Source organism: Haemaphysalis longicornis, unplaced genomic scaffold (assembly GCF_048455015.1).
Source record: "Haemaphysalis longicornis isolate Haplotype H1 unplaced genomic scaffold, Haemaphysalis longicornis Haplotype H1 scaffold_5, whole genome shotgun sequence".
Classification (NCBI taxonomy): Eukaryota; Metazoa; Arthropoda; class Arachnida; order Ixodida; family Ixodidae; genus Haemaphysalis; species Haemaphysalis longicornis.
Genome location: NW_027526385.1, coordinates 16,770,403 through 16,778,984, shown reverse-complemented (window position 1 = coordinate 16,778,984; position 8,582 = coordinate 16,770,403). Strand labels below are relative to the sequence as shown.

Here is an 8,582-nt window from a genome sequence, read left to right as displayed (position 1 = left end):
CAGGCGCGGAGGAGAGCTGTGATGGCGGCGAGGCTGCCACGTGAATTGCGGTCAGTCTGTCAGAAGACGAAAAAACGAAAGCGAGGGAAAAGACGCAAGCGCGATGAAGCAATGAACAAGTCTGATAATCACTGGGCTTTCGACTTCAAATGCAGTAAGCGGACTTAGGTTCCCGAGGATTCTTTTCTGGTAATTTTATGGCGGCGGCTGGAAATACGAGGTGTTATTTGGCGTCGTGCCCAGCTTAGTAGTGTACCTGTTAAACAGTGTGCCGACTTGCCGGCGGGCAGGGTGTAAGCATGCCGGGGTAATAGTTCTACGGGATTGGCAGCGTTCAGCTCGGCTGTAGAAAGAACTCTCTTCCATACACTCTAGAGACCGAACGGAAGTGTCTTCCACCCCCCAACCCCCTGTACACACACACACACGCACACGCACACACACACGCACACGCACACACACACGCACACACACACACACACACACATACGCGCACGCGCACACACACGCGCACGCACGCACGCACACCCTCACATACACGCACGCTCACGCACGCACACGCACACACGCACAGGCAAAACACTGACGGGGGGACTTGGTTTCAAGCTACAGGGGGCTGCGATACTTTAAATGTTTTTTTTTTTTTTTTTTGGCCGCTGACGTGTGCCCAAATTCACGGACGCGTGAAGGTCCGCCGCCACATTCCATACTATGCGCCATACAAATTATATGCCATGTGCAAACAGCGGCGTACGAGTATTAGCATACCACCTTTCAGCTAACAGACGTAGTTTCCTTCGTCGCCGTTATTCCAAAATCTTTCCCCCTACTCTGTTTTCAGAACTTGCCATTTCGGCAACGACCCGTTCCGTAAAACCTCCCATGTGGTGTTGTCCACGGCGCAGTAGACAGCGGTAGTGCGTAGTACTACGCGCAGTTGTGATGCAAATATCTCTACGCATGCGTACGCAGCCAAGCACGCCTGGCCGATGACGGATTGGAACGCCGTCGTCTGCTACTACACGAAAATGCGTATCGTCTGCATTGTCGTCTGCCTTGTTCAAAGCTTCCGTCGCCCGCAAGCGCGCAGAAATGGCGCGTAAAAACAAAAAGGAAACGACACTGATAAAGTAACGCAGTAGAAAACCACCGAGCCGAGAGAGGTAAAGTACCGCACGGTTTGGCCCAGCTTCGCGATTCCCTCTGCGGCGGCGAGTTTTTAGAGTCCCCTTTTGATCTTGACAAAGAACGCTCGCGGCCGGCGAGCGGCTACGTTGGAGGCAGGGCGGAAGTTGAAGGGGGGGTTGCGCGGATGCTACTCGGATCGCGACTTCCGGTTTCTCTTCCTGCGTGGCTCGGAAACAGAGAGCGGAAAGAACAACAAAAGAAAGAAACAGAAGCAGCAAGCAAGTACATAAAGGAAAATGCCGTGAGCGCGCGTCCGCTAGACATCTTTTGTTCCCTTTCGCAAATGCGTAGTGGTGCCGCGCGAATAGCAGACGAGAGGGAGAGATTCAGCTTTGCGGGGCAGAGAACAGCCAAAAGCGAGTTTCTGAGCTCGCTTTGGCGTGCGACTGCAGTGGGATAACATGAAGCACGCACTGCGCTTCGTGGTTTAGTACAAACACGTGGTTGCGTTGCGTCTCCGGCGCCATGTTTGGATACAGGATACGCTAGACGCCCACAGCAGAGGTAAGTTTGATTGTGATTGCGCTTCGAGCTTGTGAACGCCGATTATACAACCGCCTTTGTTAGGTGTCTTTCACTTTGCCAAATGCCTGGATTTTGGTAAAACACTTGATGCGTTTAGCTAACGAGTGACATATGGACGAACGAGACCTGGGGATATTGACAACTTGATCGGCGGATGAGATAAGGGCATTCGCTGTAATTTGAGATATGTTGGTTAGGCTATTGCAAGGTTATGTACCTGGGAATTATTAGGGGAAACTTCGTGTGACAGTGTACAAAATGAGGTATGATGCTTACTAACAATGCTGATTATTTTTTTTTATAAATCTGCACTGCGGTAAAAGATCTCGACGGGTAATGCTTGGCTGCTGAGCGCTAGGTCGTGAGTTCGGTCTCTTTCGCTAGGTGATCACGCTTCGAAACTTGATAAATTGCATGATGAAAACGTGTGGGACGGAGGCGACGGGACGATCGCTACACTAAATGAGTTGCCAACAGTGTACCAGCAAACCGAAATGTCAACTCTTAACAGTGACATTTCTGCAGAGCACACTCTCTGCGTGTTACGCTCGTCGCTATAAAAAAATGCTGGGCCATCTCCACTAACGTGAAACCAGGGGAGGGGCGCAGCATGCATTGTATAAGTGTACTCCTGGAGCCTTGGCGTCTGATTGATTGATTGATTGATTGATTGTAGGGTTTAACGCGCCGGCGCAACGCAGGCGATGAGGCGCGCCGTAGTGGAGGGCTCCGGATTAATTTTGACCACCTGCGGATCTTTAACGAGTGCCGAAATCTCGAACACACGGGCTTTTTTGCTTTTCGCCTCCATCAGAAAAGCGGCCGCCGCGGCCGGAAGTCGAACCCACGACCTTGTGCTCAGTAGCGCAACGCCTTAGCCACTGAGCCACCGCGGCGGGTCCTTGGCGTCTTCGCCAGCGGAAATGAAACCGTTGCAGGTAGAGGTATACAGATTCGCTGTAAAATTCTCGTGTCTTTGAAGCACGAAGCATTCAAGCGCGAGCCGTGAACGAGTGTCTCGGTGTTTTTTAGTGCACGTTACGAAGCATTCTAGCGCCAGCCCTAAACGAGTGTCCTGTTGTTTTAGTATCGTGACTACATGAGACGACGGTTACGACGACGACGACGACATGAGACGATGACAGCCTGGGCCCCTAAGGGGCTTCGCCCCTAAAACAAATCGCTTGCTGGATCTCCCCGACGTCCTGGAAGCATGCATAAATGACAAGGTCCCGTAATAATGAGCGCCATCATGTACCCATATCAGCTTACGCCTCATCGTACTTGCATTCAGTGAGTGAATGTGGGTGAGCTCTGCGGATAAAGCCTTGCATAGACGTGACGGCAGTAACTCTGCGTGAGAGAAACCGCACTGTAAGTACTGCGAGCCATCATGGAGCGCACTATTTTGCGTCTCCTAAAAGGTTTAGAAGGCCTTAATGGGTCCAAGCAGGTTCATGAGAGGAACCGCATTGTAAGTAATCATCATCAGCATCTGCCTATCTACGCCCACTGCAGGGAAAAAGCCTCTCCTATAGATCTCCAATTATCCCGGTCTTGCGCTAACTGTGACCTATTTATCTCCTTCAAACTTCTCATCTGAGTTTGAAGGGGATAAATAGATTAAATAGATCCCCATATATATATATATATATATTAGTCCGAATGGCGCTGGCTACCACCCCCAAGCACAGGAAACAAACATACCTAACATAAATACCCCAGAAAGTGAATGGGAAAATCGCCCCGCCGGTAGCGTAGTGGTTATCGCACCAGACCGGTATTCTGGAGGTCGTGGGTTCGGATCCCACCTGGCGGGCATTTTTTCTTCACTTTCTTTCTTTCTTTCCAAATTCTTAATCTGTTTCAATGATCTACCACATCCTCCCCTTTGCTTTCCGAGGTTTTCTCGACTGCCAACCCTTATTTCTGTGTTATATATATATATATATATATATATATATATATAACTTGGAAGATGGTAGGTAACACAAGGAAAGAAAACTTCGAACAAGGTATAGACCACGGTTGTTGCCAACGTTTCAGCAAAGAGACTTGCCTTCGAAACCTGCACTCAAGAAGGCAAGTCTCTTTGCTGAAACGTTGGCAAAAACCGTGGTCCATACCTTGTTCGAAGTTTTCTTTCCATATATATATATATATATATATTAGTCAAGAAAACCGCAAAGGTGAGAATGCGGTAGGTCATAGAAACAGATGCAGAATTTTTTGAGGCAAAGAAAGAATTCTTATTTCTTTCTTAATTCAATGAGCCTGTAATTTCCTATTCTGATTCGCTATATATATATATATATATATATATATATATATATATATATATATATATATATATATATATATATATATATATATATATATATATATATATATATATATATATATATATATATATATATATTGCAAAGGGGACTAGCAGTCACAATGGTAGTTGATCGTGTGGGTTTATTTGAGGCGTAGCGTAAGGCAACGGGCCGAGCGTAGGTCCAGCCGGTATCAGCTCGTGAGCGTGAACGTCCGAGTCGGGCCTTCGTCGTCTTCATGATAATCCTCAGGGCATACCCGATCGGGCAAATGGCGCTTCGGCATCTAATATTGTTGTGCAGCGTTAACTCTTCTCGTTACAATATATATATATATATATATATATATATATATATATATATATATATATATATATATATATATATATATAAAGAGAGAGAGAGAGAGAGAGAGAGAGAGAGAGAGATTTACTGGTGCTGTGAATATTATTGATGGATCACGATTTTCGGGCCCTCTAGTTCGGGGCTTCCGTTTGCCGAGGTGTTGCCTCACCGGCAGGTCTGCACGCCAGTTCTGGCAAGCTGTGAGCCGGTTGAGCGGGCTGGCCACCCATTGTGCCACGAATCTGCTGTTTCCTGTTATGTGACTCACGTTGGGATTGTGTGAGCAGAACCACATCGTGTGGAGTAAATCTCCCGTGTGATCGCATTGTGCCATCGCGGCGCTCGTTAGTCGCCCGGAAGCGTGTGCGTGCGAAGCTGTCCGAGTAACACCACCTGCGTTCTTGTGAGCGAGAGGTGATACGTCGGGACCCTCCTCCTTTCAAGTCGATGCTCGATCAGGATCTCCCTGTACGTCGATCGTTATGCAGAACGAGCTGCTAATCGGAAGTTCCCGCCTATCGCGTCGTCGGGCGTGTTTGCGTTTCCTAGTCAGTACAGCCAGCCGTCCTCTGAGCTTGCTATGGGGTTATATCACAGCATAAACGTACTTAACGCATGCAAAACCACCCGAATTGAAATATAAAACAGCCAAAACGGACTTGCAATGGTTAAAAACCACGGCGTTGAAAAAAATTCAACAGAAATAGCCGAAACCGACCTAAAAGGGGCAAACCCACAAAAACGTACAAGAAGCAGTGGCTGAAACTGGCCGAAAGGCAACGAAAATACCCGGAATCTCATTTATAATGCATTAAAATGCCATAAATACATTACATGCGTGATAACAAATGTTAATACTCAAATATGACAAACCCTTGAAAATGAAAAAAATTGCCCCCACCTCCCCGAAGGGAATCGTGAGGAAGTGCGAATGCATATCTTGCGCCGAGTGTACACGGCGTAGTAATTCTGCCATCGCCTTGAGAGGCGCAGTACCGGCGAGGGGGAGCTGTCAGGCGAGGGGAGAGGCGCGCGCCGAGGGTGAGTGCAAACCTAACGGGGGGAGAGGCGCGCCAGCTGCAGAGCATGTGACGTCACGGCGCGAGGAGAGGGGGAGCAGACGCAAAGGCGCCAGCGCGCGGTCACGTGGGAGTGTGACGTCACGGCGCGAGGAGCGGTGCGGGAGCCGGCGCGGGCGCGCGCAGCCACGGCGCGGGAGGCGGAGCGCGCGCGGGTCACGTGGGGTGTGACGTCGCTGCGCCGTTGCTACAGACGCTCCTCTCCGCTCCTCGCGCCGTTGCTAGGGGAGAGGAGGAGGAGCAATGCGGACGGCGGAAGGTTCGGGGTCGCTTATAAAGTGCATCGCACTTAAAAAAAAGAAGCGGTATCGGGATTTGAACCCGGGTTAGGGTGTTCGCTTCGCATAAGCGGAACTACTTCACTACGAGTGCAAGCGTTTCTGAGCGGTTACATTGAGGGCCAGAAGCACGTGGACGTAGCTTCAAACATGCCCCTAGATGGCGCCATGCGTCGTTTGGCTGTGCCGACTAGGAAACGCCTATACGCCGTCGTCGGTCGGAAATAACTATCATCATTATTGTCAGCGTCGTCTTTATCGCCGTGTGTTTGGCCAAGAACCGTCTTCCTTGTCGACACAGGATTAGCCGAGAAGCTAAAGCAGGGTCTGTGGACGCGGGATTGACAAAGCAGCCAAACCATCATTGTTGCCACCGGCTTCGTCCACGCCAGATTGCCTAAGAAGCGAAACGGGTTATCATGATTATAGGGTTATTAAGCCCGCACGATATAAGCCAAAAAAGGGGTAGCGCTATCATTGGTGTATTCGTCTCAATCGACGGGGAACTGGTTCATATCAGATAAGTTGGCGTTTCACAGTGCCAGCTGTTAATGGGACTTTCCCAGCCGCAGCGACAATCATCGCAAGGCTCTGATAATCGCAGCAGATTGGCTGTGTCAGCCTTCATGTTGGCGACCCGTTTCGCTCTTTAGTCAATCTGGCGTCGACAAAGACGATGGTGGCAGTGCTAATCTGGTTGCTTTGTCATTACCCCCAGTTTTTACTGGTCGCTTGCCACAATGTTTTGTTGAAACGTTAGTCAGTTAGAAATACTGTTGACAATAGCCTCACTCGAGGGGTACGCCTGCTGCTTTCTAACGTGTGCCCGTACTGATGATGATAAGCGGCTCTTCCCTTTTTATCGGGACGTCGGTTGTCAGCAACCGACTTGTCTGTTTTATTGAAAATATTTTTAACGCGAAAGTGTTTTATGCCCGGGTACACCAAGATCTGACCGGCGTCATATCCGTCACGGAAATGACGTCGCCAGAAAAAAGTTACATTGACGTGGCTGCGCCCGGCTTCGAACCACGAACTCTCTCCCCGCAACAGAAGGTACACAGCGCTCTGCCCACTGCGCTACTAATTCAAGCGCAAGTAGGTCTACGAACGCGCCTTATATCTTTCCCACTACTTTCTTCATACAGATGCCGTCTAGGAGAAGTGAAGCGAAGTAGTTCATCATGACACTAATAAGCGCCAACAGTTGGCGCATCGATGCCAGCGTCTTCGTGTGCGCGGGAAGGCACCCCCCGCTTTCTTCCTTTCTTTTGAGATTTTGAGGGGGGAGGGGGGAGGGGAAAAGGGCCCGAAACTGTCTGACGATGCTTGTCGACACCTCACCAGGCTCATGGGGGAGGGGGAGGGGGATTGAAGGAGGGATAGTAGGAAATAGAAGGAGGGGAGTGTTTGTTTTGAAGTTTAATTAGAGTGCAAGTGGCCGAATTAAAGGGCAGCAACCGCAATGGGTGTGCTCGCGGTAAGATAGCGCCGTGTAAAAGAAGTGCCTATGCGGCGGGGGAGGAAACAGCGGCGACTGGAGTTATAGTGGCTCCGCCACCTACTGCTTTCGTTTTCGGTTCCTTTTTTTTTATGAACGTTTATTTTGCCACAGGGCATATATATGGGGGTATGAGTTGGTGGTAAGATGAAAATGAAAATTTTCGCTTCGCGGATGAAGTCAAGGAGTGAACGATGTTGGCGCCCATGTATCCATGCGGCGTATGCGGAGGCGTCGCCGCAAGGTGCCGCAGTCTCGTCGGCCTCAAGGCGAGGCAGGACCACAACAAGTTGTGAAGGTCGGCGATCGCGTCGCTGCGGTGGCAAACTGGGCAACCAGGGTTTGTAAAGGAACCTCGGTATTGAGACCAGTGGCGGGTCACGGCGGGAGTTCAGGCCACCGCCACGCGAATCCTCCTGAGCGCAACCTCCTCGGCACGGGTAAAACCCGGGGGGAGGGTGACAGCCAAGGAAGCACACGGTGGAATGAGAGCACGTGTGCGGCGCCGGAGGTGTTCTGTTCTCGTCACCAGGAGGAGGAGGAGGAATAACTTTATTGTTTGCCCAGGATGGGGTCAGGGGTGGGGTAGGCTAGAAGTCCCTTCTCCCCCTCTTCAGCCATCCGCCAGGAGCCCCTGCTCCTTGGCGGCGGCCTCGGCCATCCGAACAGCCCAAGATTGCGACTCGGCGTCCGAGCTGAGCAGTATCGTCTCCCACTGCTCCGGTGTACTTATCATTCTCCTTTGCTTTATCTGTGGTGGTGATGGCAGGGCAGGCCCATAACATGTGTTTAAGGTCAGCCCTTCCTGTGCAGTTTTTACATCTGTCGCTGTGCAGATCTCGGTAATAGTGATTGTACAGTACGGGGTTGGGGTACATCCCCGTCTGCAGTAATCTCCACGCAACTGATTGCTTTTTATCTAGTGTTTTGTGCGCCTCTGGGTATTTTAGCCTCCCCAATCGGTAATGATCGATAATTTCTCTATATGTGACCATGCGTTCACTGCCGTTTCTGGGCGAGGGCTGCTCCGTGGTGCTTCTTGCGCTAGCTCGGCCGGTTAGTCCTCGAGCTAGGTTGTGAGCATCCTCGTTGCCGGGTAGGGCTGTGTGACCAGGAGAGTGGCATCATCCAGCTCTAACGGGGAGGTCGGAGATGGAACGGATGCTGCAAGTCGGGCTGCTACGTCTGCCTTGCAGTGGTCTGTGGGTAGGTCACGTGGAACCCATTCAATCAGAATCTTGTGAGCGATTCCTGCCGCAAGTTGGTGAATACTCTGAGCCAGCACAGGGCTACGACTAACTAACCGCAGTAGGCGGACTGCTTGTAGAGCATCGGTGCGAACTAC

At 50.5% G+C, this 8,582-nt stretch overlaps 1 protein-coding gene across 1 annotated transcript in view; it reads left to right on the top strand.

Annotated features, from left to right (window-relative positions):
- The first annotated feature begins 1,442 nt into the window (after positions 1 to 1,442).
- The window catches only part of LOC144137922 (uncharacterized), a 57,085-nt gene continuing 49,945 nt past the window's right edge, over positions 1,443 to 8,582 (top strand). The window contains exon 1 of the mRNA XM_077669943.1: positions 1,443 to 1,692. The gene's annotated coding sequence lies outside the window, so the exon portion shown is untranslated. The remainder of the gene's footprint in view (positions 1,693 to 8,582) is intronic.